Below are 25459 nucleotides of genomic sequence, written 5' to 3' on the forward strand. Positions count from 1 at the left end.
TGGCTGCCAACTCTACTGCCCAACGGAATTGTTCTGACTATGTGTCCTAGTGATCACAATGCCACTAAAACCGTTGGGGAATTTTCATCCTCACTTTACTCCACTTCTCAGCAGTAATTGAACATCCCTTCCATCTTTTAAAGGGTTCTGCTTTATTCTTCTGTGACACCAGGCTCTCATGGTTTTCTTTTTAACTTGCTGGCAGCTCCTTCTGTCTTTGGTCACCTCGTACATGGATTTGTTCATTCATTCATTTATTTAGTAGAATGGAGTCTGGAGACACAAGAGTGAGCAATACTAGATGTGGTTCCTGCTATCACAGGGTCCGATACACCCTCTACAGCTTTACTCTGTACAAGTCGTTCCGCAGTATCACCACAGTGCTACACGTAGCTTTCATCTAGGTCTTCAGCTATGCAGAGCTCTTCCTATCTCAAAGCTTTTACATGCATCCTGTCCTCTTCTTATAAAGTTTTGCCCCAGCCAGCCCATCCCTAAAAACAGATTCCATGTTAATTCCTCAGAGAAATTTGCCCTGGTATCCCTCTCTCAATCAGCATATTCTCTTATTTTATTGTACACAACTTTTTTTTTTTTTTCCCTGTAGTAATAGAAATAGCTGGCACAGCATTTAAAATAATGACTCAACAACAGCAAAAAAAAAAAAAAACAAAAAAACAGCTGTTATTTCACTTCTGGTACAAAAGATGGTTTAGGTGAGAAATACAAATAGGTTCCTAAGAGATTTAAGTTCATAAATAAAGCAATCAGGAAAGACAACTGAGCTTTTTAATAATACAGGGTCATACACACCCAAGAACAAACAAGAAAGATTCAAATCCAGGCAAGTTGACTGCAGATTCTATGATTCAATAGGGTGACGCATCCTTTGTTCTATGGACACACAACTTTTCCTTCAGCCAAGTTACTCTATTCTCCTTGCAAGCACCACAGAGAGTCTCAAACTTTTAGAGTTCAGTAAGTCTTTGTAGATCTCATAGAAGTAATGCAGAGGAAGGTCACACATAGAGCAGAGATAGATAAGATACTTGTATCCAGTCTTCTGGTTCTCAGAAGAGAGCTCAGTAGATACCTCACACTGGACCTTCTCTACAGAAATCAAGTAAAAATTACTGAGACAGGCACAGAGCCATGTTCCACCTAGGAACATTCTCCTATTACCTACAAAGCATGAGCCATTAATATTCTGGAGTATTTCTCTAAAAAGAGAGCAATCTCTCAAAAATTCAGCTACTTTTGTAAAGAAAGCTAATCCTTATGGCCAAATTCAGACTTAATTGAAGAAAGTAGGGAAAACCACTAGACCATTCAGGTATGACCTGAATCAAATCCCTTACGATTATACAGTGGAAGTGACATATAGATTCAAGGGATTAGATCTGATAGACAGAGTGCCTGAAGAACCATGGACAGAGGTTCCAGACACTGTACAGGAGGCAGTGATCAAGACCATCCCCAAGAAAAAGTAATGCAAAAAGGCAAAATGGTTGTCTGAGAAGGCCTTACAAAAATCTATGAATAGAAAAGAAGCGAAAGATAAGAAAAGGAAACATATACCCATTTGAATGCAGAGTTCCAAAGAATAGCAAGGAGAGAGAAGAAAACCTTCCTCGGGGATCAATGCAAAGAAATAGAGGAAAACAGTAGAATGGCAAAGACTAGAGATCCCTTAAAGAAAATTAGAGATACTAAGGGAACTTTTCATGCAAAGATGGGTACAATAAAGGACAAAAATGGTATGGATCTAACAAAAGCAGAAAATATTAAGAAGAGGTGGCAAGAATACACAGGAGAACTATACAAAAAAGATCTTCATGATCCAGATAATCACGATGGTGTGAACACTCACCTAGAGCCAAACATCCTGGAACGCAAAGTCAAGTGAGCCTTAGGAAGCATCACTATGAGCAAAGCTAGTGGAGGTGATAGAATTCCAGTTGAGCTATTCCCAATCCTAAAAGATGATGCTGTGAGAGTGTTGCACTCAATATGCCAGCAAATTTGGAAAACTCACCAGTGGCCACAGGACTGGAAAAAGGTCATTTTCATTCCAATCCCAAAGAAAGGCAATGCCAAAGAATACTCAAACTACCACACAATTGCACTCATCTCACACAATAGTAAAGTAATGCTCAAAATTCTACAAGTCAGGCTTAAACAGTATGTGAACCGTGAACTTCCAGATCTTCAAGCTAGATTTAGAAAAGGCAGAGAAACCAGAGGTCAAATTGCCAACATCTGTTGGATCATCAAAAAAGCAGGAGAGTTTCAGAAAAACATCTACTTCTGCTTTATTGACTACGCCAATGCCTTTGACTGTGTGGATCACAACAAAGTGTGGAATATTCTGAAACACCATCTAACTTACCTCCTGAGAAATCTGTATGCAGGTCAAGAAGCAACAGTTAGAACTGGACATGGAACAACAGACTGGTTCCAAATTGAGAAAGGAGTATGTCATGGCTGCATATTGTCACATATATTGCTTATTTAACATATATGCACAGTACATCATGAGAAATGCTGGATTGGATGAAGCACAAGCTGGAATCAAGATTGCAGGGAGAAATATCAATAACTTCAGATATGCAGATGACAACACACTAATTGTAGAAAGCAAAGAGAGCCTCTTGATGAAAGGAAGGAGGAGAGTAAAAAAGTTGGCTTAAAACTCAACATTCAGAAAATGAAGATCATAGCATCTGGTCCCATCACTTCATGGCATATAGATGGGGAAACAGTGGAAACAGTGACAGACTTTATTTTTTGGGCTCCAAAATCACTGCAGATGGTTATTGCAGCAATGAAATTAAAAGACACTTGCTCCTTGGAAGAAAAGCTAGGACCAACCTAGACAGCATATTAAAAACCAGAGACATTACTTTGCCAAACAAAGGTCCGTATAGTCAAAGCTATGGTTTTACCAGTGGTCATGTATGGATGTGAGAATTGGACTATAAAGAAAGCTGAACAGTGAAGAATTGATGCTTTTGAACTGTGGTGTTGGAGAAGACTCTTTAGTGTCCCTTGGACTACAAGGAGATCCAACCAGAACATTCTAAAGGAAGTCAGTCCTGAATATTCAATGGAAGAACTGATGCTGAAGCTGAAACTCCAATACTTTAACCACCTGATGGAAAAAAATCTGACTCATTTGAAAAGACAGTGATGCTTGGATAGACTGAAAGTGAGAGGATGAGATAGATGGATGGTATCACCAACTCAATGGACATAAATTTGAGTAAACTCCAGAAGTCGGTGATGGACAGGGAGGCCTGGTATGCTGCAGTCCATGGAGTCGCAGAGTTGGACATGACTGAGTAACTGAACTGAACTGAATTCAATACAAAAACTTTAATTAAAAAAAAGAATGTATATATGTGTACAACTGAGTCACTTTTCTGGACAGTAGAGACTGGCACAACACTGTAAATCAAGTATACTTCACTAAAGAATTTTAAATAAAAAGTGAATAAAGCCAAAATATGAAATTGCTATTTGGACACTTCCCAGGATATTTTTTTCACCATAGAAGAGTTTTTTCCCCTCTCCATTTACATTTTAAATATAAAAAAAAAATGAAAATCATATATTTTAAAAGGAAACCCACATGTGCCTGTGAAAAGCTTTTTTTCCTAAGTGAAAGAATACACATGAAAGGCTTAACAGTCTTCAGTCTTGAGTTTTTGAGGGCCTGCATGAGTGGGGAGTAGGCAGAGAGAGCAGGAAAAGAGAGAAACACAATTGTAGCTGTCTGGGCAGACTTATTCTTCAACTGTAATGTTCTAATTTCTCTTATAGGGGAATGAAATGAATTCAGGGCATTGCTTGTATAACTAAAATAAAATCAATACAACATTAAAATTAATGTTTTCAAAAGAGCAAAAGTAGGCTACTCAAAAGGATTCAAGTCAAGAAAATCAACCTTGTTTTGTTCTTTGTCCTGTTTTCCTACAGACTATTCCAGCACAACCATGTAAGAGTTCAGTGCAGTCACTGAGTCATGTCCAACTCTTTGCAACCCCATGGACTGCAGCACACCAGGCTTCCCTGTCCATCACCAGCTCCTGGAACTTGCTCAAACTCCTGTCCATCAAGGTGGTGATGCCATCCAACCATCTTGTCCTCTGTCGTCCCCTTCTCCTCCTGACTTCAATCTTTGCCAGCATCGGAGTCTTTTCCAGTGAGTCAGTTCTTTGCATCGGGTGGCCAAAGTATTGGAGCTTCAGCTTCAGCATCAGTCCTTCCAATGAATATTCAGGACTGATTTCCTTTAGGACTGACTGGTTTCCTCTTCTTGTTGTCCAAGGGACTCTCAAGAGTCTTCTCCAACACCACAGTTCAAAAGCATCAATTCTTCAGCGCTCAGCTTTCTTTATAGTACAACGCTCACATCCATACATGACTACTGAAAAAACTGGAGCTTTGACTAGACGGATCTTTGTTGGCAAAGTAATGTCTCTGGTTTTTAATATGCTATCTAGGTTGGCCATAGCTTTTCTTCCAAGGAGCAAGTGTCTTTTAATTTCATGGCTGCAGTTACCATCTGCAGTGATTCTGGAGCCTAAGGAGAGTATCCATTTTAAAATCATCCATGTAAAAGTATCCATTGCCAAAGATAACTTTGCACCAATTTTTTACTCCAACTTAGGGAAATCCCCAAGAAGCCTTCTCTTTGGGTTGTATTCACCTCAGGAGGATTTCTCACAGAATTTGCTAACAATAGAAATCATTTCTTGGTTATGATACAGTACCAGCAGGATGTTTAAAATGCCACCGGCCATTCTGTAGTCCTACCTGGCCAAGCCTGCTGGTAGGTACCATATGAGCCATATGGAAATTGCTAAAATAGGAAATAAAGCAGCAGGTTCTGAAGCCACCAGCTTCCCCTGCCATGGTAGAATTAGCATTAGTCTATGATGCAAAACATTTCTGCCTTTGAAATGCCCAATATCCATGGAATATCACCAATCCACAGTGCTACACCAAATAGTATTTCAACATATTCTGATTACCTTTTCACCTCTTTGGTGCCTGAAATAGCTACATTTTGAAATAAGAAAATTTACCCAGAAAAACATCCATACAGGCCATATTTTGCTCAGCAGAATTAACATTCTATAGACACTAATATTGTGATAGGATGGTTTGAAGATGCAATCTAAATTCCTTATAACTGCTAATGTATGTCTGTACTTCCTCCCTGAGAGATAATATCAAGAGATCTTTTGTTCTAACATAAAAATGTTCAGATTTGAACTGTAATGTGGGGATAATACAGGGAAGCAATTGCACTAACAAGATGGACTTAGAGGAATGAAAATCACCTACCAGAAAATCCACAATAAGGAGAAAAACAGCAACAACTGAAGTTTAAAAGATGTTTAAGGTCAGGCTCTCTTGAACAAGAAATCCTTGAAGAAAGAAATAATACCAACATAAAATGTACAGAAATACCTCCCAACTGAATAAAACTGAAATAATCTGAGAAATATAAATGCCATAAAGGCAATAAATCTGAGATCTTTGCATAAACACACAGCATCCTTTGTTTCCATGGGTAAACTTCCTATATATTACTTCACACTGGTTGTGAAAATACGTGGTATTTACTGTGTAAATTAACATGCACACGGGTGCAGCTTACGTCAAAGACTGGTACAGTATACTATTAACAGTGTTTTGGAGTCAGTGGATAAAATATTCTTAAAAAGAAAAGATATCAGTAGGTGAGTGTATTCCTGATGTTGTTCACCCCAAGCAATTTCCATAGAAAAGTGCCATGTTCAGCTACATTATAAAAAATTCCTGTCATCCATGCCATCGTCTGTATTATATAATCAGCATTATCAATCATATATTACTTTTTCATTGATTTAAAAAAAAAAAACATTATTTTAGAAAGACACTCCAACTGAAAATGGGATAAGGCATTTAGCATACTCTTCTTACTTAAAAAAAAAAGAAACTAATCTATGAATATTAAGGAACCCCTAGAAGATAATTTAGAACAGTAGATATGCTCCCATATGTATATCTTTGACAGTTAAAGAAAATGCATTAACATTTCTTTATCACAAATTTGCAAAAAGCCTTCAATTTCAAATAAAACAGAATGAACTCTTGGGTTTACTGACTGCCCAAGCATTCTAAACCCCACTTCACATAGAGGCATAGAGAATTGATACATCATTAGGCTGCAAATGGCATCTTAGGTTCATCCATTCATCATTCATTTATAAAAGACCTATTGAGTATCTGGCATATGTCAGACATGATGCTAAAAACTGGACATATAATGATGAATGAAACAGATGTTATCTAACCTTTTAAGTCTCACTGTGAGACTTAAAGAAGAGAGATAGAACTCCAGACAAAGGAAACATGCATGAAGGGTTTGAGCCCCAAGAGTCATAAGTATTTAAGAACTAGAAGGGGTCAGCATGGTGACAGCATAAGAAGCAAAGAAGAGTGAGATCTGAGCAAAGCCTGAAAGGTAGGCAACAAGAGATCACCACTGTGAGAGGTCTGTACTTCATGGGTCATCATGAAGTCATTCAAAGGATACAAACAGCATGGCCTGGATCTAAGCCTTAAGTAGACTGTTTAGAGAGTGCTTGTAGAAAATAGAACCTCAATATCTTCCTAAGATCTTTTTTCTACTGCCAGAAACCAACCTCCTGCAAGATGAAATTCATACATCCGTCCCATACATCTGGGAAGAATAGTCAAAAGCAAGCATCCTAGGAGGAAAGGATTTTCATATACCAAGTTCTGTCAGAGATTCCCCAGGCTTATGGGAAGTTTTCCACCTCATTCTCATGATGGCAGACCTTTTTTTAAGCTAATTGCAGAACCATAGCCAGACAATTTTGATCTTCTATGGATTTGATCCTCTAGAACTTATATACCCCTGATGCTCACAAAGCTGCAGAGAAATGCAGTTGTGTCAAATCAAAAAGTTAGGGAAATGGATATGGGAGGAAAAGGGATGTGTATCCTGAACACTATTTCTACATGGAGTGGGGGTGAAGGAAACAGGTCGATGGAAGTGGATTCCAGGAATATATTCTGGGTAGTGCTGGAAGCCTGCAGAGCTGATCAGCAGATGCCTGGATCTAGGGCAGTGCTATGAAAAGTAAGTCAAAGTGCTAGCTGCTCAGTCGTGTCTAACTCTTTGTGACTCCATGGACTGAAGCCCACCAGGCTCCTCTGTCCATGGGATTCTCCAGGCAAGAATACTGGAGTGGGCTACCATCCTCTTCTCCAGGGGATCTTCCCAACCCAGGGATCAAACCGGGTCTCCTATATTGCAGGCAGATTCTTTACTGTCTACGCCACCAGGGAAGCCCAAACCACAATAATAAAGCGTCACCAAATATCTGCAATGATAAAAACTAATTTAATTGTGGGGCGCAAAGCTTCACAGATACTTCTTTCACCAAAGCTTTTAAAAACATCAGTTGTTCATTTCCTTGGAGGGCCTCCAGAAGGAATGAGTTTCCTTACTTTTCTAAAATAATCCAAAATGATGGGATGACACAACCTAGAGCAGTTTCCTTGGTTTCTGTCTATGTCTGCTGACACTGAACTATGTCAAAAAGAATGCTATTTCTCCTCTGTTGCCTAGTTAATGGCAACCCAGTCTAGTATTCTTGCCTGGAGAATTCCATGAACAGAGGAGCCTGGCAGGCTGTCCATGGGGTCGCAAAGAGTCGGACATGACTGAAGCTACTGAGCACGTACACCTAGCTAATGTTTCAAAGGAATCTAAGTGTTTTCTACAGGATGAGAGGAAAATCTGAAAAAAATCAAATTGCCTCTTAAACACCAAAACTACCCAAATAAATACACCAAGTGAGTGGGAAGTTGCTCAAAGTCTGAGTTCTCTAAATATTGAATTAACCTGACATAGGCAGAGATGGTAGGAGAGGGGATATAACAAGAAATCCCACCAAGAACTGAGAAATAAGAGAGATAAGGTTTCCCTCTGAAAATTAAATTATAAAATAATCGTATAATAGGTGAAAGAGAAACAAGCTGACTCATTTTGAAGAGTCACAAATGGCTCCCTGATAGGGAAACCTGATTATAATGAAACTAAAGCCAAAAATAATGCATCAGTCAAAGGGAAATCAGCAATGAGATTTGAGAAAAATCTAGAAGACAAACATTCTTAGAGTTCTAGTGCAAGGAAGAGAATGATTTTGCCCAAGGATGAGTTCTCTCTGGTTCCATGGACAAATAAATCTTACTTGCATGAATTAAGTTACCTTACATTGATGCCATTCAACCTAAATTGATTTTGTGCAAGCAGTAAAGGTTTTTAAAATAGATTCTGGTCTGTCAACTAGATTGCCTTTGAGGAGAAATCAGCTAGCCAAAAAATAATGGTCCCTTTAGTAGTGCTATTTTCATTACACATTAATATGCCAGCATTCTGCTTGTTTCCATTAATTTCTGGGAGCTTGCATGCTGGATGCTGAGAGACAGACTCACATCCAGAATGCCAATAAATCAGGTTTCTGAGACTGTAAAGCTGAAAACCAGACCATATCATGTAATATCATCTTGCAAACATGATATTAAAGTTTCCAAACAAGTAGGGAAATCACAACCGATACATCGGTATATGAGATAATTAAAGGCACACGGCTTCTGTGTGGCACAACCAGAACTGGAATCTGGCTCTGATTCCTTGTCCACCTTGTATCAGAAATGTATGTAACACACGAATTATCTATTGACTCCCTGTCTAAATTCCAGAGTGTGGGATAAGTAAGAATTCCCTAGGCATTCCAATTCAACACTGCTAAGCTGAATTCATAATTAAGTGATTTTTCAAACTCCCCCTCACCATCACCCAGTGCATCCTATCTCCTTCTTCACATCTCCTTCTTCATTGGCCATGTATGAGGCTGTCTCTGAAAGTTTAAAAAAACAGTAGCATCATACCATGTCTAACACCCAATATGTGGGTACAGATGGCATTTCATAGGACATGATCCTTTTCTATAAATGACAGAAAGTGAAAAGTAAACCCTCAAAGATAGCAGGCTCTTCTGCACAACGATAACACGCCAGAGAGTAATTTTTCATCTTAGCAATTTCAACTTAGGAGCCCGTTTCAACTGTCAAGACTTATCCATTTCTCATGTTTCCCTTATGAACTGTATTCTCACATACATTAACAAGCTCCCACGGAACGTCCTGAATGTTACTATTTAGTATTTAAGTAGCTTTCTGAGAGCACAAAGTGTCCTGCCAATCATGGGTACTTTGCTACTAATACCATCTCTTTGGAGGCAGGCAGAAATCATTCTCACTTTAACAGCTGAGAAACTAAGTTGGAGTAAGTTAATAACAAAACTGTTCAATTAATAAGCCCAGGTAGAATCAAAGATGTATTTACCCAGTTTGGGCCATTCTCTTGTGAGACTCTTTTAACCCTTCATGGACTAGCTCTTTTTGAAATTTTCTTTTGGGCTAATAGAAACCTCACTGATAAACTAGCTCAAATATATACATGGAGAAGGCAGTTTAAGGAACAGAAAACCGGGAGCCTTGTCATGTCAGAAACTCAGCAGGTCAAGCTGGAAAAAAAAACCCTGATGGAAGGACCTGAAGTCCTGATAAGCTGTTAATAGATTAACTATTACTCAGTGACGGTACAAAATTCCAATTTAGGAGGTTATTCACTATTACTGAACATTTCTGATTGAATAGATAAATAAAAACTGAACTGTCTTGATATTCACCTGACTAGTTCATATTAATTTCTTCCTAAGTGAAAGTGAAAGTCGCTTAGTTATGTCCGACTCTTTGTGACCCCATAGACTCGTCCATGGAATTCTCCAGGCCAGAATACTGGAGTGGGTAGCCTTTCCCTTCTCCAGGGGATCTTCCCAACCCAGGGATCAAACCCAGGTCTCCTGCATTGCAGGTGGATTCTTTACCAGCTGACCCACAAGGGAAGCCCAATTTCTTCCTGCTCTAACTCAAATACTATAAAGTAAAATCCTGATGCTTTTAACACTGAGGGGCTGCCCTGGTGGCTCAGAAGGTGAAGAATCTGCCTACAATGTGGGAGACCCTGGGTCAATCCCTGGGTCAGGAAGATCCCCTGGAGATGAAAATGGTAACTTCCTCCAGTATTCTTGCCTGGAGAATTCCATAGACAAGAGGAGTCTGGTGGGCTACACTCCATGGGGTTGCAAAGTATTGAACATGATTGAGCCACTAACACTTTCATTTTCTTTAACATTGAAAGAAAACATAAACTCAATGGCCTCCAGTAGCATAAAATTGATGAAACTTTAATTTTAAAATTTAAAATCCTCTACTCCCAGTAACATCCAGATGCTAGTACATTTAACTCCAAAGAATGACAGAAGAAACTGCATAGATAAAGAAATCCTCAGTGGGGAAGCCCTTCTAAGCTATTGTTTCCTGCATCTCCCACGGAGAATAAAATGCCTTAGCCACCTAGCATATTCTCCAGCATGTGACTGCATCTAATTGAAAAAGTTCAGTAGCCCAAGTGACTTGCCATCAATCTTCTGGTGGTCTCAGCCAGGCCTTCGGCTCTCACAGGATCCTAGAGCATATGGTTGTAAACAGTCCTACAGATGTATACAGAGAACTCAAAAGAAGCCCAGGGGGTAATCTGGCCTACAGATGTATGATTATACCAGTGGGCCTGTGTTACTCATGAACCATGCAGTTAAAGTATTTACAAAATGAATACAAGAAACACAAAGTACACATGAATGTAAAAGATAAGAATTTATTGCACTACTGAATTTTGCCCACCAATTAGAAATTTGTTATCTAGATTCATGGGTATACGATATAAGACGAAAGTGAAAGTCGCTCAGTCATGTCCGAGTCTTTGCGATCCCATGGACTATACAGTTCATGGAATTCTCCAGGCCAGAATACTGGAGTGGGTAGCCTTTCCCTTCTCCAGGGGATCTTCCTAACCCAGGTCTCCCTCACTGAAGGCAGATTCTTTACCAGATGAGCCACCATGGAATCCCATGATATAAGATAAGGGTTATGAAATCTAAATCAACAACAGCCTATTTTAGAGTGAGAGCTAGTTTCACCAGTATATATGTTCAATTTTACAAGTTTTATTTGACTAAGAAAAACAAATGATCACCATCCGATTTCATACAACAGAAGTTACCAGTTATACCAGGGGAAAGAAGCACATAATAATGAATATTTAAATTCAGGTGATATTAAGTGTAGTAAGTCTCATGACATTTTAGTTTAACTAATCCACGGGCAGCATTTATACATTTAACATATTCACTGTTCAATACAGCAAACCACAAGCATAAAATAGCTTTCTCCCCAAACAAATGTCTTACTTAAAACCCACGATGATGATCCCTGCATATGGGGAAAACCTTCAAAACATAAAAGTAAAGTGTTTGCAGAGAGATATTATTCACATAAGGCACTGTTAAGTAAAGACAGATTTTATAAGCATATTCCTTATATACTGGGAAAGCCTGAGCCTCTAAATACAGGAATGTAATGATATAAAGAGGGATAATACCATCGTTTTAAAGCCTTTCCTTTCTACTGTAATTTCTAAAGCAGTTGAAACAGCCTGGATTACCATCTATCCAAAGGAAGCTGATTTTATCATATTGCAGCAGACTGCTACTGAAGGGGGCAAATTGTCATTAGTCTCCACATTTGCTCCTTTATGTTGCTATAACAATTGAAAACTGCATTCAACTGCACATTAAAAAAAAAAAAAAAAAAACCTGCTTTCAGCATGTAGGGGTTTACATAATAGAAAGTCCAATTTTTAAGTAGTCCAGGATGATGCAACAACTATAAGAAGTCTTGAATGAATACTCCAGACACCATCCATCTTAGTGTCTGGCATGCATCCTCATGGTCTCAAAAGGACAACTTTTTCTTTGGGCATTACATCTCTATTCCAGGCAACAGGAAGGGGAGGGAAGGAAGGAAAGGGAGAAAAGGAATATACAGCATCTTCCCTCTTTTAAAAGTGTCCCCAAAATGTTACCAACGACTTATATTTTGAAATGACTGAACTGAGTATGTCACTTTTTAGTAAGAGAAGCAGAAAATTGTAGTTATTTACAATGGGCACATTAAATCCAATGTGTCTCAAATCAAAAGTAAGATTCTGACATGAAAGGAGAAAGAGGCACAGGCAGTGGGTAGGCAACAAGCAGTAGCTTGCTGTTACAAATATACTGCTTTGTTGTCCAGGTATTTCTGTGTATAATCCAACAGAATATAGTTCTGAAAGTCTCAGAATAGGAGATTCAGTTTATGCTGATTCTTTTTATCAGGCAGTGATTGCTGCCCCAAAGACACCCAAGCTCAAACTGCCATATTTAACACACGAGAATGACTTTGAAACACTAATAGTCAACGCACATGCTTTTTCCTTTCTCCAACCCTCATCTTGCCAGTTTGAAAGAAAGGTCATGAAAGAACTGGACTTATTCTCATACCCTATATTTGTAGAACATCAGACCGTATCTCTTAACGAAATTTTTAAATGCTTTTTTGGAAATAGCTAATCCAAATATAGTCTAATATGTTTAAATTTTGGTTTGCAGGAATTTCTTCCAAAATACTATTACTTTTGTTCTTCCCTTCTAAGATAGGATAAAGATGGAAAGAGTTAAACATAAAGCCTAAAAACTAATTATTGTCAAAATTCCAAGTTAAAACAAGGACACACAGGCAGTAACTAGAAGGTAATTCATATGAAAATAGCCCACAGTTTCTGGATAGTATGCATGTCTATTTGTTTCTTCATTTGTTTTTAAAGTATCATTGCTGAGAAATCAGTATTTTTTTTTTTCCCTTTGGCTGCCTGAGGTCCTGGTTGCATCATGCAGGCTCTTTCCTTGTGGACTCTCCAGCTGGGTGCACAGGCTTAGTGGCTCCGTGTCATGTGGGATCTTAGTTTCCTGACCAAGGATCAAACCCACATCCCCTGCATTCCAAGGTGGATTCTTAACCACTGAACCACCAGAGAGGTCCCAGACATCAGTATTTTTCAGTTCTCATGAACTGTATCACATGATATGAGTTTACAAGTAAATGTGACAAAACAAGATACATTTTGTGCCCAAGAAGGTGAAAATACATATGCATATTATAGAAATACATATACATATTTCAGAAGAAGAGTAGTAAGTTTTCAAAGTAGGTATTATGAATCAGTTTCAAGCAGATAGAGCAAATAATTCATGAATAAGTTTTACGTTATACAGTTTTTGAGATTACTCATAGAGAAAAGACTACAAATGGTTTCAACCTGTTTAAAATTTTACTCTGTAGTGATCTGTTATCAAAGAAAAATGGAAAATTCCCTGCCACTTTTTCCATTAAAATAAATGCCAAACGTATAACTGCCAAACATTTGTAACCTTTGTCCTCCAGTGATGGATAGCTTGATAATTCTTATGATGAACAGTCTTAAACTAAATTTTGAGGGGCAGGTTTTGGAATTCCAGCTTTAGCTACTCAAGCACTCTCCATCTGGTAAGTGAGGTGCAAAGGAGTCCATTTGGGAAATTCATTTATGATTGAATACTTGCCCAAGCAGGAAGCAAAAACCACATTCAAACATGTTTAAAGTAACCCACTTCCTGTTAAAATATCTTGCCCAAGACTTGGATTGTTTTTATTGCATTTGTTCAGGAACACTTTAATAATCAAATAGATTAGAAATTGTTTCTTTATTAAGCACTCCATCAGTGTTTCTTTAGACATAAGAGTTTCCAATTCAAATACTTCTGATGAGCCTCATTAAATGTATATTATCCTGAAACTCATTTCTAGGAATCAGAAAAGTGTTTGGAAGGGGAGAAGAAAGAGAAGAGGAGAAGAGAAGGCAGAGAGGATTAATCAGGTGGAATTCTTTTTAACATTATTCTTGAAACCACTCCAACACAGCTTGATTCTCCAGATTACATTCCAAATGTTTAGAAAAAAATAATACTAAATTGAGAGAATTCCTAAAAACCCAGAGAGGTGCTACAATAATAGATGCCAACATCAGGCATAAGTGTTCCTGCCTTCTAAAATCAACCACTTCCTTCTGTACTCATGAGTCAGCGGGATCAGATCCTTGAGAATTCAGAGTGTTTCCTTGCCTACAGATCTATAACTGTGGGCCCTGTAATATTTAATGTGACAGTGCACGTAATCCCAGAGTATGTCAGTCTCTGACACTCGCATTTAATAAGCCTAAGAAGCAGTAAGAAAAGGCCAGAGGTGCTGTCATCCTCCTTGAGAGTCTAGGCTTTGGGGGACTGCATGGCTGTGCAGCAAGAAACTGGTTGCTGCATTTTTCTGAATTCCTGCTGGAGCTCCTCTTTAATGACCACATCATCATCTTCCTCCAGAGATCCTGCCCTTCTTGGACCAAATGTTCACTGCCACATCAACCCTCTGAAGGGTGACTCACTGTTCTCCTTGTTCACTGGAAGCACTTCTCAAAAACGAGTAAGAGAGTTTCTTTTCATCATGTGAACACAGTAGTTCATGGCAGGTAGTCACCAGGTAGTAGGAGAAAAAGATTTTAGGAATATCTCCACAGTGTCTTAAGGAACTTAGCTTCATGGATAAAAAACACCTGGTAAAAAAAAATTAAAGAAATCCGTCTCTCTTGATTTGTCTCCACTAGGATATAGTATGCCATGAGACCCCAAATTCCTGCTGCTTCGGATGTGTCGCCAATGACTTTTCCAACTTGAGATGATGGAACCTGGCTGGTTGTTAATGTCCAGCGGAATCAGCACCAAGGCCAGGGCAGACAGAAGAAGGGTGTGGGCAAGGGGCCTCAGCCTCCTCTAAAAACCATTGTGTGGCCAACGGCTGGACTACACTTATTAACTGTATTAACTCTATTAGAGCACTCACACTATCAATAAACACATTTTTCCTACACCTAAAATGAGATCACGTAAAATTATGCCACTTGGTAGAAATCATAAATGAATGAAATTATGTATTTTTTTAAAAAACACTTTAAATTCTTATAATGTGCATCATTTTAAGTAAATGTTTTTCTAAATTCGCATTTTCTCTCCTTTTCCCTCCTTTCATTAAACATGAAATACTTTAGTCTCTAGAGTCTGAAATGTTATCTCAGATTTTTTATGACATTTACAAAAATTTTCAAAATTTAATTTTCTAATTTATTCTTAAATTTTCTTAGAATTGCTGGTGGAATTTGATATTTTTAAGATTAACTGAATGGGCAACGATTAACTTTTTTAACCTAGTGGCCCCCTAGTATTTATGTGCTTCAACATAACATGGAAATGTGAACCAGCAAAATATTTTTCACATAAAAAGATAAGTTGCAGGTTACTTGAGCTAAACATTTCACTAGTTAATATGAGAAGGCTTTTAAATGGACAGAAAGGTTCCTCTGCCTCCTAAAAGGAGACTTTTTGCCTAAGAAGAAATCACTTTTTTTAGACAAAACTTCATTAGCTCTATAATAAACTCATAGATCATTGGTGTTAGGAAAAAATCGATTACTCATTTTATTAGGGTGAACCAAACTGCCAGTATGGAAGTGTTTGACCAAAAAAAAATGGCAATATCATATGCTTCAACTAATAAAAAGAAAATTGCCTCCCAGAGGGGTTAACGGACTTGTCCAAGGTTAGTAACAAAGCTGGAGAAGGCAATGGCACCCCACTCCAGTCCTCTCGCCTGGAAAATCCCACGGATGGAGGAGCCTGGTGGGCTGCCGTCCGTGGGATCGCTAAGAGTCAGACACGACTGAGCGACTTCACTTTCATTTTTCACTTTCACGCATTGGAGAAGGAAATGGCAACCCACTCCAGTGTCCTTGCCTGGAGAATCCCAGGGACGGGGAGCCTGGTGGGCTGCCATCTATGGGGTCGCACAGAGTCGGACACGACTGAAGTGACTTAGCAGCAGTAACAAAGCTGGAATCCAAAGCAAAACCTCTGGTTTCCCACATCAGGTGACCTTGAATTTTAAGCACACAGAGCCGCTTAACATACCAGTTGTCTTTTTATTACAGTTTTTGTTTTCTACCATTTAAAACACTCCTGTCACACATACAAGGCAGAATTAAAAAGATTTTCTGCCTGAGGAGTAACAAAGACAATACAAAGAATTTAAGACTTGACTAGATACTGTATGGGGTTTAAAATGGGTTAACTGTTACAATTTTAGTATCTGCTTTTGAAAACAGTATTTTTTGGATTTCTTTAAGAATTAGGAAAATGACACTTTCAGTTGTACAATGTAAAAATAAATAAGAGCAGAAATATGAAGAAAAATAAGAATAAAGAGAACACATAAAAGAAAATTGATATAGATATTTTGATGCATACTCTGTTATTTAAATTTTTCTCTGCTTCTCTAATTATTTCCCCTTAAATGGAGTCTATTGTTTGCTGGGAAAAAAGAGTTTGCATGACTTCTGATGAATATTGACAAAAATGTCCTTCGGAAATATTGTTCCAATTTACACTCTCATTAGCTTTATTTTGAAAATGCTTGATTCTCTCCTCCCTTGCACAGTGACTTTTTAAATGCACACCAGTCTTTCATTTCTTTTTTCTTCTTTTGTGAACCACTAGATCACATTCTCTGATATTTTTTATTTATAGAAATAAATGCAACATATAGAAATGTCTAACCAACATATGTGTTCTATATGTTCTAACCAACATATAGAAATGTCAGCTTAATGTAAATGTCCTTTAAACTATAGAGAAGAATAGTTTATTAAATATATCCCCTTAAAATAGGGTTTAAAAATGTGGCAAATAACTTGTTTTTCATCATACCATCATAAATTAGACATTTTTAGAAGTTAATCTTTACTTATCAAGATTCCACATTATATATGTATGTTTATATGTGTGTATTTTAGTATCTCCAAGCCCTCCTTTTTTCTAGACAAAAAAAACATCTGGCATATAGTTAAACTTTTGATGGACATACTATCCTCTTTTCAGTTTCATCAGAGTAAATGTTTAAATCTATTTTCACTTAAAAGTTACTGATGATAGGATTCAGATGTAAGGTTCAATTAATTTACTTTATGTGATTAAGTTAAGTATGTCATTCACAAAGGCTAAACCCAATTCTGAATATTCACTTAATTTGTGTTAATTAATTAATTTATTCTAATTAAGTTAATTAGAATTAATTTATTCTACACATTTCTACCTTCCTCAGTCCTTTCACATTTACTATATATATTCAGGAAAAATATTCTGTATTATTTCAAGATAACAACTTTAATGCTTCTATGAATAAATTTAAAAGCCTCTCTGCTGAATTCTCTGGGGGCAACTGCTCAATCTTCTCATCTTTCATTTCTAATGTAGTTCATATCATAGTTACTCACTTTGTTTTTTAAGCTTTCTTAGTTGTTATGTAAGAAAATATCATAAAATGAAAGCAAGAAATTCTCATCCTAGCACTGAATTCTATTCAACCTACAAGACAAAGAAAAGAGTATAAAATGTATGCAGTTTAGCATGAACTCAAATAATTATGATTCTCTTCTCATGGGCTGACTTTAATCAGCATGCTACAAGATCCATTCTTTTAAATAACAAAACATAACATTAAGGTATGTCCGTCAGTGAAATTCTCTATTTGAATTTAATGAGACAGAAAGTTTACATTTTTTGAGAGGGAATCTGCTTTTCATGTGGTGCATGCTTAGTCCTGTCCGACTCTTTGCAACCCCATGGACCGTAGCCCACCCAGGCTCCTCTGGTCCATGGAATTTTCTAGGCAAGAATATTGGAGTGGGTGCCATTTCCCTCCATGGGATCTTCCCAACCCAGGGATCGAACCCAAGTCCTGCTTGGCAGGCAGATTCTTTACCACTGTGCCACCTGAGAAGCCCCAATGCATGATAGGCACTGCTCTAAACTAAGAGAACACGGCAATATAAGACATATGAGGTGTTTACGTAATCTCATGGAACATGTACTCTGACTATAAGGAAGAAGATGCCCAGTGGGTAATATGCTCATTAAAGAAAAAAAAGATGGCACTTTTCTTATTAGATAATTATATTTGTAATTCTGTTTCCCTGCTAAATGCCATTTAAAAACACAGAAATTATGGTGATCAAAGAAACAAAAAATGAGCCATTAATCTTTATTTTCTGTTATAATAACAGATCAGATACTAAATCAAATTTTGGTATTTCTTGGTTCTCTTTAGTAATGGAATCCTATTTGAATATAATCAGCAAACGATTTCAAAATTTATTTTGGAAAAGAAATATTCTAGGCAAATTGCAACATATTTTACCTAATTCTATAAAAATACTACAATCTAAAATTTTCTTTATCACTTACCAAATTCTGTGTATTAATGGAACTTGTATTAAGAAGATTTTCTTAAATGCACAAAAGGATTTTTTAAAGTTATACTCCTAGCCATGTATTGGTTTTCACCTGCACTGAGAAAAGTAATATGCTTTCAATAATTTATAGGAAATATATTAATATAATGTAGTATTATTTAGATCTCTATTTTCAAAAAACACAAGATCTCCCACAGACTTTCAGAATTCTATAATACACACATGTACTTCTATACTAAAAATGGAACCAATATCTATAATGATATCTTTTAAAATGCTGGTTAAGTGTCTGTGTTATTTTTGAAAATTATCAAATATTCAAAGGAAATAAGTTAGCCAAAGTGCTGTCTGCTAGGTACTTCTTTGTCAAAAAGTACTTCAGGTCATTGCCAAGTTCAGGAGTACTATACAGGGTGACTTTGAAGAGGATGTATGAAAACATTAATTCAATCAGTTCTCATACATTTTCTGTTGTTTTAAGAATCTGCCTGCAATGCAGAAAACCTGGGTTCAATCCCTGGGTCAGAAAGATCCCCTGGAGAAGGGAATGGCAACCCACTCCAGTATCCTTGCCTGGAGAATTCCAAAGACAAAGAAGCCTGTCAGTCTATAGTCCATGGGGTCTCAGAGAGTTGGACATGACTTAGCAACTAACACTTCCATCTACAGTAAAACAAGACAATTTTATATAACTGTGTAGGAGATCAAAGTTTCTTACTAAAGAGTTCTTAATTGGTTTAGATTTCCTCACAATTTAAAGCTATCATCCTCTTGTGTAAACTCAGACATGAACGTGAAAGTCGCTCAGTCATGTCCAACTCTTTGCAAACCCATGGACTATACAGTTCATGGAATTCTCCAGGCCAGAATAGTGGAGTGGGTGGCCTTTTCCTTCTCCAGTGGATCTTCTCAACCCAGGGATCGAACCCAGGTCTCTGACACTGCAGGCAGATTCTTTACCAACTGAGTCATCAGGGAAGCCAAACTTAGTAAATCATCTCCCATCTTCAGTAAATGTTATAATGGTATTCTAACTCTATATATACAAAGCAAGCTTATTACTATATTTTTAAATTAAATGATAGCCCCTGCTCTTTTTTCTCTGCAACTCTGTTCAAGTATCAGTGCTTTTTAAAAATTGCATCCCTTTTTCCATCAATTTTCTGAAGAAAGAAGTCACATGATCAGGAGCCAATAAAATTTTAATATGGTTAGAAATATTTCAAATCTAAGAGCTAAGTGTAGCAATATAAGCGTTATCTCCAATAAATACTACTAAATCAGTAGAGTGACCAAAAAAAGCATTATGAACAGGAATTCAGATAGTGGTTCAGTAACTATCCCCATTTAGCCAAAAAAAAAAAAAAAATTCAAGAAGTGTTACTGGCCAACCTAGTATTAAATACAGAGTATATCAGGACCTAGGATTGTCAGTGAGTAATGGACTTCATTAGACATTATATTTATTAGTAATAACAACTTCAGAAAGCAGATGTTAAGTTCTCAAGCATTTTGGTACATACTGTCTATAATGAAACAACCCCAAATAGGCATCGGTGCCATATTATTATTCTGCATATTTTAAAAATATGTTTCCCCAAGGGCATACAATGCAGTCTGTTATGAATAAGGTTAAAGTATTGAATAATTCTCCCCTTAAAATATATAGTATGAATGTTGAGTATTAGATTCATTTAAAATGCACTAATCATTATAATATCGAAGGATTTCCAGGGAGCAGATAGAGCTTAGAAAAGAATGTCTCTGAAAGTCACTTAAATTAATTTATTATTTCTATTCTTTTTTATCCATGCTTTGTCTGACTATGAGCAATAGTAGGCATCAAAGTAGTTCAAAAGAGTAGGCATCAAAGTAGTTTTAAAACTATAGGGCATTAATCAAACATAAGTAACAATCTTATATATCAGTTTAGAAAAATTCACTTCAAACAGTAGCCTCGAATTTTTAAAAATTTCTGAATAGTAATAATTAATTTAGTTAACTTTACAATTTAAAATTATTTTCTCTTCTATATATGCTAGAAGTTTTAATATTCTATATTAAATGAGAATAATATAATATATATATATAATATATAAAGTAATATATACATTATTTAAGGGCTTCCCTGGTGGCTCAGATGGTAAAGAAGCTGCCTGCAATGCATGAGACTTGGGTTCAATCCCTGGGTTAGGAAGATTTCTAAATTTTCATATTTGTTATTCCTAGAGATACCTTCATTATTTCTTAAGGTATCTTTAAGCTAATATATTTAGATAATGTTTCAGTATATTAAAATAAAATTATGTCAATTATTTAAATACTTTAAATTCTGTGTTCAAAGACACAGCTCTAGTTAATACAGCTTTTGTTTTTTTTAAATTTTAGCAGGTGGGAGGATTCCTGTTCATATCCAAATTGCCCAACTAATATCTAGAATTTAGTTTTTAAAACTGAGGAAAATTCTGATCTTTAAAGACAGATGTTCAAGACACCCACAATTTCCCCTGACTAAAGTGCACAGGTTAAAATTACACATATGAAAAGACAGACACAATCAAATCCCTACAGGAAAGGGGAGAAAGAATGCTGTTCATACAAACATTGGAAATTCACTAACTGGATAATATAATCTCCAGAGTGAAAAAAAAAAAAAATATATATATATATGTATATACACACACACATGTATCAGGTAAAGAAGGCCTTATTTCTACATTAATGTGTGTTCTTTAGTATCTGAATAAGCTAATTATAAGTACTCATATTTTTGAACACTAGAGGGAGTACACAAAAGAAAAAAAAGAAAAAGAGGCCAAATACAAATATTATCTAGCTTCTGAATATTTTGCATAAAATCAGGTCTTCTCAACAAACTGCTTTCTTATTTCTTATGGACATAGTGGAATGATTAAAACATATTTAAACAATATCCAAAACCTCTTTTGCATGTCATTTTCTAGTTAATTTAAAATTTATAATGACTAATGGTAAGACAGGTACACAATGTTCAAAAAGCGGAAAAACGTAAATGCTGTAAAAAACAAATATATATATATATACTTTCTCCACATTTTAGTTTACACACAATTAGAAGAAAGTAGAATTGCATCTAATGTGCTTCAAAGAGCTTAAAATGACAACTCTGATCTTTAGGGAATAATGAGCTCTGAAATCAAAGCCAGACTTGTCTGAAGGTGAGGGCCTAAAGTTACACCACATTCAGGGTTGAAATAGACAGGATGTCTCTAGAATTTCCATATAGGAGGGGTAATAAGGGAGCCAGTGGTTGGGTTCAAGAAAGGTGAGGACTTAATGAGTAAATGTTTTTTCAACATTTAGAACCTTACATGACACATAGTAAACATTACTGAGAGATCCTTGGTCCACTTCAAAGAATATTTGGGTTTAGTGTAGTGGGTTTAGTGAGGTGAGTAGATTACAAAAATCAAAGCAGGGGACCAAGAGCTGCCTCCAGCCAACCTACAACCTACCACCACATGAAAAGGCAGGAAGATAAAGCATCCACGTAAAAAGTGTTTAGAAAGCATCTAATACATGTTCTTTCTCTCTAACTGATACATATGCATTGGAAAGTGAAAGGTAATCATTTGATCTTTGAGAACTTTAATGGAACAAGACTTGGAAGAGCCTCGGTTATTCATAAATTCATTTAATGAGCACCTATTATATGATAGCCACTGCTCTAGTTCTTTGAGATACATAAAACAAAGGTCACTGACCTCTAGGAGTGAATATTCTAGATGTGGGAAACAAACAAACAATGAATAGTAGAAATAAGCTGTTTAGTATATCAGAAACTATCAAGAAAGAGAGAAAAGTTGAAATAAGAAAAGAAAGATAGAGGATGCCAGAGTATATAGTCACATACGGAGCCACCAGAATCAGCTGTGGTGGGATAACACATGAGGGAAACTTTAATAAAATAATAGAGCAGTAGGGCAGAGTTAGCCATGGAAATGTGGATGACACGTTCATGCCTGAAATAGCCAAGGTTAATGAAGTTGAAGCAGAGAGAGCCAAAAAACTAGTAAATGAGCAAGAAAGTGGAAGTCGGCATGAAAACAGCGGGAAAAGGAAATCTGGGGCCTTGTAACCACTGTAAGCACTTTGAGAATGGCCAATCATTACACAGATTTGAGAACAACAATATGATCGTGGTTTACCCAGACTGCTGAGCTAAAAATGAGGGCTCAAGGAAGCAAAAGAGAAGAACAATCAGGATGTTACTGAAGCAACTGAAGTGAGAGAGGATGTTGCTGCCATGGACTAGTGGGGTAGCAGCAGAGGAACTGGTCAAATTTTACAAATATTTTGAAGGTACAGCCAACCAGACTGTGATGAATTTGACTCTAACACTATCTGTTGACTTGGGAGAGACTACAAAAGCTAAGTTTTGAGGGAAAGAGAAAAAACAGTATTCCAATTTGCACACAAAAAGGTGAAGATGTCTCTTAAGACATTCAGGTAGAGATACAGAGAAGACCACTGATCTTATAAAATTAGAAGAAAGGTCTGGAGAAACCAGGGTTCTCTGCCATGGGGATTCTCCAGGCAAGAATACTGGAGTGGGTTGCTATGCCCTCCTCCAGGGGATCTTCCCAATCCAGGGATCGAATCTAGGTCTCCCACTCGGCATGTAGCGTCTTTACCATCTGAGCCAGCAGGGAAACCCCAGGTAGAGTACAGGTCTGATCAAAGGGGGTTTAGGAAAGAGTAAGAGGAAATAGGTGATGGCAAATATAAAACTCAGGATATTCGATAAAAGAGAGCTAAGAAGTGGGATGGTAATTTTCAAGGCAAGTGGAGTCAAGAGAGGGCTTTAATATTATCATTTTTTTCACTTTTACATTCATGGGAATCATCTGGGGAGAATGAACAAAAGATAATATAGGAGAAATAGGTGAGAATTGTTAGTGATTTTCTTAAGTAGATGAGAAAGAACAGGCTGTCATGCAGAAGTAGAATTACTGAGTTTTAGTCCTTAACATCTTTAATAAGTATTACTCAGAATTGGATCCTCAAATTTAAGTTCCTCATCAGATAACAAGAGTAAGACTTTAAAAATGTTGCAAAGAATATTACATGGTTACTAACTAAAAGAGAAAGGTCACTAATTTTTCTAAGGCACAATCATGGAACGATTGTTAAGGAACCTAAGAAAACACAATTGAGTGGCATAGTGACCATAAACATGAGGAATACGGAATTCAAGTTGGGTAAAAACTGTGATGTCAAGATTGTCTGGGATGGTCTTTGCTTTACTCCTCAAAGAAGAGGAGATAAGGCCAAGCTATAAAAATGGAACTGCTAGATATCAGCCTGGAAGTCTGGGTTTGTTCATTTGACATTTTAAGTATCAGGAGAATAGTGTGTGATCTTTTAAGCAGGGGAGTGGCCTGAAGAAAGCAGTGTATTAAGAAGATTAATCTGGTAGTGTTTAAAGAATGAACTGGCAGAGGAGAGGTGAACAAGAGACAGATAGCTCTAGGGCTATTAAAACATCATCCATGAAATTCACAGCACAAGGATAAGAGAGGTGGCAGTAGGAAGGAAGGCGATCAGTCTGAAAACCCCTATTTAGAAGAACTTACAAGACTTCCCAATGATTTTATGCTCCTGCTATACCAGGAGCTTTTCTTTCACAGCCTTTAACATGCCTTAAAAAATATTATCTCTGTTATTTATTATTTGAATAATGTCTTCCTATTAGTATGTAAGTTCCAGATGTCAGGGGTGTTGTGTGTTGCTCAATACTGTGTTTTTATTCCCTAGTACACTGCCTTGCATATAGTAGCTATTTAAAGAATGTAGAAATTTAAACAAAATTTTTGCATATGTGTAAAATATATTGAGGCATAATCAAAGAAGCTTACGCAGCATATCAAAGAAGCTTATGTGGAAGGAGAAGAAGGAAAAGAGAAGTTTCAAGAACAAAAAAATGAAGAAGACAGAGAAGAAGGGAAGAACAAGAAAGGAAAGTGTGAGAGATGAGGTAGAGGAAGAAGGAGAGAGAAAGATTATACTGAAGTTAAAAGCCTGTAAATAGCAGAGTAACACTATTTCTGCTGACAACTGGGAAGCTGTACTTCTGGACAACGATCTAAAGGAGAAGTATCAAGAGACCAACTGCATCTCTGCTCTCTCTATTGGTGGATCAGCCAAAAAGATCATTCAGGCTTTCCCATAACACCTTACAGGGGAAACTCAAAACAAACATTTAGGCCAGCTCAAGTTATCACTCCATTTCACCTACCTCATACATAGGACAATTATAATGACCTAAAGGGACGACTGAGAGGATTAAGTGTGCTAACTCAGAACAGCTCCTGTTACAGATCAGATCAGTCCTTCAGTCGTCTCCGACTCTTTGCGACCCCATGAATCGCAGCACGCCAGGCCTCCCCATCACCAACTCCCGGAGTTCACTCAGACTCATGTCCATCGAGTCAGTGATGCCATCCAGCCATCTCATCCCCTGTCGTCCCCTTCTCCTCTTGCCCCCAATCCCTCCCAGCATCAGAGTCTTCTCCAGTGAATCAACTGTTCGCATGAGGTGGCCAAAGTACTGGAGTTTCAGCTTTAGCATCATTCCTTCCAAAGAAATCCCAGGGCTGATCTCCTTCAGAATGGACTGGTTAGATCTCCTTGCAGTCCAAGGGACTCTCAAGAGTCTTCTCCAACACCACAGTTCAAAACCATCAATTCTTCGGTGCTCAGCCTTCTTCACAGTCCAACTCTCACATTCATACATGACCACAGGAAAAACCATAGCCTTGACTAGACAAACCTTTGTTGGCAAAGTAATGTCTCTGCTTTTGAACATGCTATCTAGGTTGGTCATAACTTTCCTTCCAAGGAGTAAGTGTCTTTGAATTTCATGGCTGCAGTCACCATCTGCAGTGATTTTGGAGCCCAGAAAAATAAAGTCTGACACTGTTTCCCCATCTATTTGCCATGAAGTGATGGGACTGGATGCCATGATCTTCGTTTTCTGAAAGTTGAGCTTTAAGCCAACTCTTT

General features: G+C 37.3%; 1 protein-coding gene across 9 annotated transcripts in view; it reads right to left on the reverse strand.

Moving 5' to 3' along the window:
• The window catches only part of PRR16 (proline rich 16), a 1143323-nt gene that overhangs the window by 335383 nt on the left and 782481 nt on the right, over positions 1–25459 (reverse strand). Inside the window, exon 2 of one of the 9 annotated variants that reach the window (XM_086410726.1) lies at positions 5353–5435. The exons of the other annotated variants lie outside the window; for them this stretch is intronic. The gene's annotated coding sequence lies outside the window, so the exon portion shown is untranslated. The remainder of the gene's footprint in view (positions 1–5352; positions 5436–25459) is intronic. 9 annotated transcript variants of the gene reach the window in all.

The sequence above is a fragment of the Bos grunniens genome, chromosome 7 (genome assembly GCF_055505025.1).
Source record: "Bos grunniens cultivar Pamir isolate PY7600 chromosome 7, Bosgru_T2T1.0, whole genome shotgun sequence".
NCBI classification, from domain to species: domain Eukaryota; kingdom Metazoa; phylum Chordata; class Mammalia; order Artiodactyla; family Bovidae; genus Bos; species Bos grunniens.